We start from the raw sequence: 10,904 nt of genomic DNA, 5'->3' as shown, positions 1-10,904 counted from the left end.
GCGGTTTGGCAATGGCAGAAAGCAGGAATTGGCGGTGGTCAAAGAGGTCAGCCAGGCGTCTCGCAAGGTAACTGCAAACAAAGGTTTTTTCAGAGAGTCATAGAAGCTGACTGGGAAGCTGTTCCTACGTTCACCTTCAAGTAACTTGGTATCCACTCGCTCATATGCTTCCTACAGTTTTCAGCAAGGAATAAGACTCTCGCAAAGGTCCAGGTTTAGGTTTTCTGCCTCAGTCTCATCCCTGCAAGTTCCAACACAAGCAGGTTGTGGTCAGATAGAAATCTGAGATGTCTGTCTATTTGGCACTTTTGCTGAATCGAGCATAATGCAAAAAAGTAGTCCAGTCTTGCCTGTTTAAGATGGGGGAAAGAAAATAATGTATGACCATCCTTTAGTGGCCTCATCGTTGCCCAAACTTAAATCAAACCATGTGTGCCCATGTATATTTGATAATGCTTGAGATACTCTAGGTTTCCTCCGTGCATACTTTGGGTTGGACTGACAGTTATTTGGTAGGTTAACATTAAAATCTCCACAAAGAATGATGGGTAGAAGCCAGTGTGCCAGCTAATTTGTCAGCCAGTTAATGACCCCTGGATCATCTACAATAGACCCATATACTGAAGAAAGTGCGAAAGTGTCAGCAGTTCTATCGGGCTAGAATAGCAACGCCGCATGTGCGTGATCCTTGGGTTGTTCCCCTACCAATCTATTGCCCAAGTTTTTCAGCAGGCCGATCCTTGACACTTCTAAAGATTTTTTAGCGTTCAGGCGTGCCTTGTCATAGATTAGTTGCCTAAGCAGGAAATTGCCAAAATAGACTAGCATTACCCTAGAACTTTTGGTTTCGCTCTGTGGGTGCTTTCTCGCCCTCAGTGGGAAATGATGAGCAAGTTGAACCTCTGAGTCCCAATCCTATTTATCATGGTCCGGGAAAGCTCCTTTCAGCAGGTTGACTACATACTCTCTAGGATTACCATACTCCACCCCTTCTGAAATCCCCAGAAGATGTCAATTATTTCGCCATGGACAGTTTTTTTGGTCCTCCATTTTGAGTATGACACCTGCCAAGGCCACGCCCTGCGATGAGTTGTATGCTTTAGAGTTTACACTTCTGTCTCCAGGGACTCTGTTCCGCCTTCTAGTGTGATTAAACCCAGATCTTTTGACTGGGTGTGAGTGTTTGATTGATTCAGATGCTCCGTCCATCACCACCCCCTTTTGTACCGCTTATACTGTGGATAGTCAGTCTGCAAATTCTCTGAAGACTTTATTCAAATTTTGCATCCCCCCTGCAGTTTCTTAGAGGAAATTCTTGCCCGTTGGATTTCACTTCGGGTTTCTTCCTGCATTTTTTAAGGGATAAGAAAATGGTGGTAAGTGTTAGTTCTTGTCTTCCTCTTACTCTTCCTGTATCAGCATTGTCCTTATCACTTAGTTCTGTTTCTTGGAATGATGAATGGGCATTGGAGTAGTTCAATTTCCGATGTTGCTTACTGCTCACTATTGGGCCCTCTTTTTTCTCCTCTTTGATTTCTTCCTTTAAGTCTTCTTCATTTGTGCCTTTTGTGGGTCGTCTAAAGAGGTGCTACTGTCAGAATCCAAAGTTCCTTCACTGTTGGATGATGAGCTCTCTTGTTTAGAAGAGTCTGATCCATCTGTTAATGAGAATAACTTCTCATCCCCCAGCCACTCAGGGGATAGAAATACCAACTGCTTATAGCTCAATTTCCCTGGTCTCAGCGGTGTGATTTCTTTGGGTTTAACTACTCTTGAGGCAACCTCCTCTTCCTCCCCTTGATTTGTGCCTGATACAGCTGGGTTTATGGCTGCCTCCTGATTCTGACTCAGAGTTGAGCTCTGATCATTTTCTAAAGTTATATCCATGAGGTAATTTCCATTATCTTCAGTATCATTCTGACCGCCTTGTCCTTTAGATACCACTTCGGGGGTTTTGTGTATGAAGTTCCCCTCCCCTTGTATAAGGGCATCTTTACCTAAATTAGTAGGGGACCTTCTTTATTGCTCCTACCACAGGAGCGGCCAATCAGGAAGAAATGGTTGCTTGCATGGACCCACTCTCCTGCAATCCGTTACCTGGAAGAGCCTTTAGTAGTTGCCTTTTGGACCGTCCAGGCTCCTGTTTTGCTATGCTAAAGCAATATCTCTTGCAATTCTTGGTTGTCTCAGGAGCCGCTCTGGAGCTTGCCTCACCCGCTATGATTGAACCGGCAGTCTGCGGCTTGGCAGTCTTCCCTCTGTGCCACATCATGGATGACCTTGTGCAGGTTCCTCCATTCCAGCTTGGCCGCTCCCAATCCTAGTGCCAGTCCTCGAATAACACGGTCCAGATGCCGAGCAGCAGACCAGTGGGTCAACTCTGTGTAGCCGCCCTGCGAGACCCGCAACCTCCAGCTGGAATAATTGTAAGTCCGCCGGTCATTGAAAGAGAAAGGGGTACCGCGGACAGGCAGAAAGACTAAGAGATCACCATCTTTGTTCTTTATACCAAATAAATTCTATGAACAGACTATCAACATAAATGAACAAATTGGGCAATGTGGAAAAAACAATGTTAGAAACATTGTTTAAGAGGTCTCCTAAACTCTTCACTATGACTTCAGGGTGTGCCCATATTATACAGCTTTCAATAATACCAGACCTAAAAGAAATTGACAAAAGAAAGCTATTTAGAATTCCAGGAGCACGTATGGCACCTATTCAAGCGGCAGTACAGAATATCTTGTATTTGTGAGGGATTCAGGCTTCTTATATTCATAGTTTTCTCCAATAGTCCTTGACCCAAAGCTGGATGAGCCATTTTGCTTCTGTGTTGACTTTAGACAAGTTACTCAAACATCCAAAGTCAACCTATACCCTGTACCTCTTGTAGATGAAGTGATTGAGCAGGAAAGAGAAACCCATTACATGATTACTTGAAACCTAAGTAAATGGTACTGGCATATCCCACTACACCCAGAACAATAAAAAGATAGGCGTATTCACCCAGACAGTTGACTTCAGTGTACTAGACTGCCATTTGGCTGGTATGGGTCCCGGACAAACTTCCAGTAACTGAGGAAGTCCATGATAAAGCTACATCAAGATTATGCTGCAGCTTACATTGATAACATTGTTCTGATTATGAGCACAGATTAATTCATAAGGAATATTGTTCATTGTCATATGGTTAAGTTAGCATATGGAGGTTGTACAACTAATTTACAAGCCTGCTGGTCTAAATACAAGCTGAAAATATGTGCCCTTTAAAGTTGCATTGCGTCATCATGTTTTCATTCATTCTTGTTTTTTCTTTCTTCATAAAATAGAAACAAATGTGCTCATTCCATGGTAGCGTTTATTTTTGCTGCAACAATGATTGTGCTTCAGAGGAAGACTGTCCACCAGAGGAACACACATAATGTTTCAAGGGTCAAGGTTGAGATGGGCCTGCTAGTTGAACTGTGCTTCATTCAGTCAGTCAGTGTATCTTTATTTTGGAAAAATGCCATAGAAAGCATGTCACAGATGACATGAATAAAATTCAATATACAGACTGCAATGATCAATAAAACACATAAAATATTACATTAAATAATATTGCTTAAAATCAGAAAAAGGTTAATTGTCATGTAAAACAAGGTCTCAATTAAAATTTAGAAACTCATAACGGTTTCTAATCCAAATTAGCACTCCTAATAAAATTTAGCACTACATGGCACATGTCTATCTTGATTAGTTTTTGCAAAAATACAGGACGGTATTACCTGATCTCTACGTGGCTCAACAAAGGAATTAGAAAATTACTTCTTGAGCCTGCATAAAGAGGACCAAATAGGATAAAGTGACATGTTCTTTGTTTGATGGCGGTATCACAATGACATGGGGGTAATTCCCGCTGCCAAGCTTATTGTAATGCAAAAGCCACTTTAAAGTGAATTACATTTGATCTGAAATATATTAAAAGGAGCCAGCGATTTTCATTTTCAATAAATCCCAGGTTCAATTAATTTGACTGTAGAGGTTTGCAAGTAATATTCGGCTGTTTTCATATCAAGACTGCCTCGTGAGTCGTAACCTTACCTCCACACAATGGTTGGCATACTTGTATTTAACAATCATCTTAGCATTCGGTTGGAGGTGAGTGGGGGATTTGAACATTTCTATTAGGACCAATTTGTGAACAACTTATTTTACATATATCAACCAGAGTATCTTATTCATATTATCTAAGGCTAAACGGTCAGACATGCATGCTCTAACCAAAACTGCCCCTAGGTTTTGCCAACACTTAGTCCACAAAGAAAGGGGTGCAATTTTTATCTGGAGGTGTATATAGGGGAGGCCCACTCCTAAATGACATAAAAATTGCAGTGATTTTTGGGACTGCTAGCATTTAGGGGAAAAGCGCAATCCTACCTGGACTTTCCCTGATTCCACCTGCACCAGCATCAGGCCCCTTGCTTCTACTGTTGGTCTCCCTCCGCTGCCGCAGCCATCAGAATACCAGCGCGGCCGCCGAGTAGGGGGGGACTACATATCCCAGGAGAATTTGCGGCCGGAAGCCGTAAACGCACATCCCGCGCCCGGTGGCACTTAAAAGGACGAGAGAGCTCCGGTGGAGCGGGGTCATTTTTGCCGCATTTAGGGGAAAAGCGCAATCCTACCTGGACTTTCCCTGATTCCACCTGCACCAGCATCAGGCCCCTTGCTTCTATTGTTGGTCTCCCTCTGCTGCCGCAGCCATCAGAATACCAGCGCGACCGCCGAGTGGGGGGGCTACATATCCTAGGAGCCTTTGCGGCCGGAAGCCGCACACGCACATCCCACGCCCAGCCGCGTTGCAGGACGCGCACGGGCGGTGCCGGGAGAAGCCCGGGACAAGGGCGGGGCCATCTGCGGCCGTCTGAGGCCGGAAGAGGCCGGGCTGGGCCACCCCCTTTGGTTGGATGGATGGATATCGATTGTTTTGGTCTACTAACTGGTGGTAACTTTAATTCACTAAATATAAAGTTTGTTGCTAAAGTGACACGTTATATGGCCATTTGAACTTTTGCGTCGGGTCCATCTCATTGTTTAGTGACTTAGGGCCAGATGTAGGTAATTTTCATTTTCCGATTCTTAAATACCGACTCATACCGAATCGGTTTTTCAGAATCGGTAAATGGTATGTAGGTAAAAATTTGTTAAAACTTACCGAATCGCAATGACTCGGTATCTCATATCGGTATTTACCGAATCGGTAAATTCCGAATCGGTAAATTCCGAATCGGTAAAACCCATGCATTCCTATGGGCCTTATGGCCCATAGGAATGAATGGGTTCCGATTCGGAATTTACCAATTCGGTAAATACCGAATCGGTAAATTCCGAATCGGAAGTATTAAAAATGAAATATGAGCCTGCCAACCAATCAGGGACACCATACACACCCCACAACCAAGGCCCAGAGAATCCAACCAATCAGAATGAAGCACCCCTCCCCAGTACCTGGGAGTGGCCACACCCATGCAGGTGCACACCAACTGAACAAACAATTGAGCTGAGGTGAGAGGAGCTGAGCATCCATAGCCAAGCAGTGCAACAGAATGGAGTCTCATGAAGGGCAAAAGGATGGTGGGGAGCGCAAAAGAAAGATAAAGTTCAGCCCAGCAGAACTTTAGGTGGCTGTAGAAGAAATTGTAAGTCACTACAACCAAATATTCGGGAGACAGTCTCTGCATGTTGCAGAGTCTGTGAAGATGGCTTGGCATACAGGGCAAAGTGAATGCCATTGGTGTGACCCACCGGGAGTTAGAGGACATCAAAAAGCGATGGTATGACCTGCGCATCATAACCAAGAAGAAGATTGCTGCGCAAAAATATAATGCTTGTGTGACAGGAGGTGGCAGGAGCAAAGCTGACTGAGATGGAGGAGCTTGTTGAAACCTCCATGGAGCCAGAATGCATCCATGGGATTGGAGACCTGGACAGTACAGCAAAAGCAACAAAGAAAGAAGGTAAGAGGCATGTACCCTAATCCACAACCATTTACCTGAACCCGTACCCCACTGTGTAGAATCATTTCACTGCAGAACAGCTCATACTTGGTGCCAGCAATGCATCATGGTAGACGTAGTCATGAGTACATACATGCAATGTGGAGAACCGTAGCCTTAAGGCCCGGCGGCGCAGGGTACGCCTGAAATCCCCGGGATTCACCTGCCTTGTCAAATACAGAGACACAGACTCTTCGTCTGGTGTAGAAGATGGTATTTATTAGCTGCAGCTAGTACAGTGGTCTTAGAAGTCGTCAGTATAACGAGGTTCAAAAGAGACTGCCACTTAACTCCGTGGTGCACAGGTTTATATACGGTACAATACAATGCAAAATACAATTACACAAGAGCATGCGACATAGGCAAACGTTTATGGACAATGCTTTAAGTCTTAAGGCAACTCAAGTTTCCCGGTATGTTTGTTATTCGACCCCTTGAGTAAATTACGAGTGAATCCACACAATTCGATTTACAAGTAGAGAAAACACAGCTGCATGTTGTAGAAGGACAATCGTGAAACAGGAGAATACATGAGACATGTAGCGAAGGACAGCAGATAAGATAACCTGGAGGAAAGAATGGTGTGAGCCAACAAATAGCCCGGACGGGGATTAATCAGCTCAGACAGGAATTAGTGTACTCGGCCAGGCCCTGACACTCGTTAGTAAACATAAGCAAAGAAGCCACCTGACACGTGAATGCAAAAACAACAAAAACATCGCGCTCGTTGCGCTGCCTGAGTGAGTGCAACACAAAATGGCGGCAATTTACAAAATGGAGGCTGAGCACGAACAAATTCATAATTTACAGAACCTCAGACCCTCCTTTTGCCATTACTCAGGCAAAAACAAACCAACTCATGCTAATCTGAGTCGGACTCAGCATCAATGTTCATAAAGTCCTCAAGCTGCTGTTGCACCATCATCCTAATATTCTCTGTCCTCGGAGTTTTAGGACGTGAAACGCATAAAGTAGCTAGCAGGCCACACACTGCGGGACCACATTGAATGCACAGACAACAAGAGAATATGATGGCCAAAATTGCTCCCAGGAACGTTAGGATCTTCCATCCCCAGGTTGACAATATTCTCCAAAACCATCCCATGAAAGTCCAATCCCCTTCGTCCTGATGGATCGACTCGGAGATGGTATGCAATTTGGAAATGGCTTGATATACTGCCGGAGCATTGTCTGGAATATAAATGCAACAGCTAGATCCGATCAATTTACAGACACCTCCTCGGTCTGCTAGGATCACATCTAACGCAATTCGATTTTGTAACGTCATAAGACGATCAGCCTGAAGCTCTGCTGTAATGTTACCTATCGCACCTGCAGTAACATTAATAGTGGTCTCAACCACACGAACCAATTGCCTTATGTTTCTGCTGTTGGCCATCGGGCCCCAAAAGGGAAGGAATCCTTTAAGGAAGTCTCCTCCCTCTTGTTCTGCCGTGTCCTTGACATCAAATATACCTCGGCTATATTTAGTTCTGTGGTGGTCTGACGTAGCCGAATATGTAGGGGGAAGAAGGAAAGCTATATAACAGGTTCCAGATAAGGTGGAAGGGAGCCGGGTGTAAGCTCTATCTTTACAGACAAAATAGGTTCCTTGTGACGGAACCAATGGAGGGAAATCAGGGGACGAGAAAATGTAGGTGTGTAAACAACCCTGTTTATTGTCAGTTATCTTACTGTTGACTTGGAGACAGAGATTACCTCGATGGGGTACAGTCCATACTGGAGAAGACTCACCCTTCTTAGTTTTGTCACCAAGACTAGAAACATAGTGGGTAACATTCCATCCTTCATAAGCTCTCTTCTCATCCAACGGAATTTTTCCATTTCTACAATCTTAGCCATCACCACTATACCTTTGATCAAAGAGCTATGACTGAAATCCAATCCAGTCCCGGAAATCTTTACAGGATTTCGCAGTCTGTTGTGGTATGGGGCCGAAAACATAGTCAGGTAGGCCCAGGGCTGAACCTTCATATGAAAAAGGGAGTACCAAATACGGCATCCCCTTTTGTGCGTTGTGTGGCATAAGACCGCACACCCAACAGTCAGTCATATTAATGGCCAACTGGTGTTGGTGTAACAACTGGATAAACGTATTATTCATATATTCAGCTCTCCTTATCTGTTCATGAGGGGGTAGAGTATGCATTTTATGTGAAAAGACAGAAAGGCGAGAGGGCAAAGAAGTTGTAGAATTAGCAACATTTCTCGGATATAGAACATGGACAATCCAACCAATGCAGGCTAATAAAATACACAAAAACATGAAAATACACAAAGTCACGCCAAATCGACTACGCAATGATTTACAATATTTCAATCTCATTTCCTGCCTCCTATTTTCCCTACCTATGGTTATTGTACCATCCATCTTTATCTAAAAAAAAGTCGCTCACGGCAATCTTCCTCGATCACTCAGCTAGATACTTCTGAATATCCTGAGGTGCTAGCCGCTTACTAAAAGAACAGAAAATCAGGTTACAGTCTGAGTCTCCTACCGTGACCCTGCGACGGAGATGGATGGCACTTCTAATACTAAATACTACATAAAAACAAAAAGGACAGCAAAAAGATAAGTCAACCAAAAAAAATGCTTTTAAGTGGTATAAGAAAGAAAAAAATGTTCAAGGAGTTCAGTTCTTCTGGTCAACTCTCGACCTCAGGTTATAGCGTGTTTTGCTCGGCACGGTCTGGTCTCGAAATAGGGTTTTTGGATTCATAGTGTCTATTTGAAGGTGCGCAGGCACAGCGGCTTGAAGAATATCGTCATCTGCTTTCTCAGACTGAGTTCCATAAATTTGGGCGTCACTGAAAAGCACAAAACAAGGGACTGCTGCAGTATCTGATTCTCTTACACCACTGCGAATCCACTGGCCAAAGGGTAATGGCAATGGCACTTTTTTACAGTGCACGCCATGCACCCAGTTTCGCTTGCCGACCACTTTCACAGCCGTGCGGGTGACGAGCAAAACTTCCGTAGGCGTAGACCAACAAGGCTCCAGATTCTTTGTCCGTTTAAAATTTTTGATGCAGACCCAGTCACCGGACAAAATGGTGTGACCTGGGTCCGTGGAGGCCTCTGGCAAAGCACTTTGTACCTGTTGACGAATAATACTTAATTTAGTAGTCAAATCATGCAAATAATCAATTAACAAAGGATATGGTATGTCAGAATATCTCTTGGGGCGAGGGACACCCCAAACATTAGCTGGGCGTCCAAATACCACTTCATATGGGCGTCATCTGCTTTCTCAGACTGAGTTCCATAAATTTGGGCGTTACTGAAAAGCACAAAACAAGGGACTGCTGCAGTATCCGATTCTCTTACACCACTGCGAATCCACTGGTCAAAGGGTAATGGCAATGGCACTTTTTTACAGTGCACGCCATGCACCCAGTTTCGCTTGCCGACCACTTTCACAGCCGTGCGGGTGACGAGCAAAACTTCTGTAGGCGTAGACCAACAAGGCTCCAGTATCTTTGTCCATTTAAAATTTTGGATGCAGACCCAGTCACCGGGCAAAATGGTGTGACCTGGGTCCGTGGAGGCTTCTGGCAAAGCACTTTGTACCTGTTGACGAATAATACTTAATTTAGTAGTCAAATCATGCAAATAATCAATTAACAAAGGATATGGTATGTCAGAATATCTCTTGGGGCAAGGGACACCCCAAACATTAGCTGGGCATCCAAATACCACTTCATATGGGCTAAGTCCCATACGAGAATGTACAGTAGTTCTGGTTGACAAAAGAGCTAAGGGCAAAGCATCTGGCCAGGCAAGACCCGTACTGGCTTGAATCTTAGCTAGTTTAAGTTTGAGCGTACCATTATAACACTCAACCAAGCCTGCTGACGGTGGATGGTTTGCCGCATGGAATTTTTGTCTGATCCCAAGACCAGAACATACTTTCTGCATAATTTGACCCACAAATTCACTTCCATTGTCACTCCAGACAATTCGCGGCAAACCAAATCTAGGGAATAACTCTTTTAGTAACACTTTAGAAGTTGACCGAGCAGTGTTATCTTTCAAGGGGTAGGCCTCTATTCAACGGGAAAAGGCACATACCACCACCAGAACATACTTAAGGTTGTTGCATCGATCCATATGAATGTAATCGATCTGCAACACTTCAAAAGGATACGACGGGGGAGAAAAATGACCTGCCGGAGTTGGGGTACCCTTTCCTGGGTTATGCATTAGACAAACAATACAATGCTTGACCACGTTCTCTGCACATTTTGGAATTCCTTCATTCTGCCACACAGGAGCCAAGAGCTTACAAATGCCTTTCGCACTAATGTGAGCTGGACCATGAGCCATAGTTACAACCGGCAATACATAAGCGTCCAGTAATAACCATTGCTGATGTTCCGACAATTCCGTCCAACAACCCGTCGAGACTAACATTCCCGTACTTTTTTTCCACGTTCTTAACTCCTTCTCAGTTGCTTCTCCCTGAATCGTTTTCACACTCTCCATCGTATCTTCACACATTCCAATTTCCCTAACCCAGTTTGCAGGACCTGCCACGTACATTCGACAAGCTGTATTTCTAGCTGTAGTTTTTGCTACCTCATCTGCAAATGCATTTCCACGACCCACATCATCTGTGACTTTCCTATGTGCGCTGCACTTTATGATTGCTATCTGTGCAGGTAAGGTAAGTGACTCGAGAAGATCAGTCACTAACTGACCATGCTGAATCTTTGTCCCGTGAGAGGTAAAGAATCCTCTCTCGCTCCATAACCTACCAAAGCTATGTGCAACGCCAAAAGCATACTGGCTGTCTGTGTACACATTCACTCTCTTTCCTTTTGACAACACACACGCTCTAGTCA

The sequence above is a fragment of the Lissotriton helveticus genome, chromosome 10, assembly GCF_964261635.1.
Source record: "Lissotriton helveticus chromosome 10, aLisHel1.1, whole genome shotgun sequence".
Lineage (NCBI taxonomy): Eukaryota > Metazoa > Chordata > Amphibia > Caudata > Salamandridae > Lissotriton > Lissotriton helveticus.
This window is presented reverse-complemented; position numbering follows the sequence as displayed.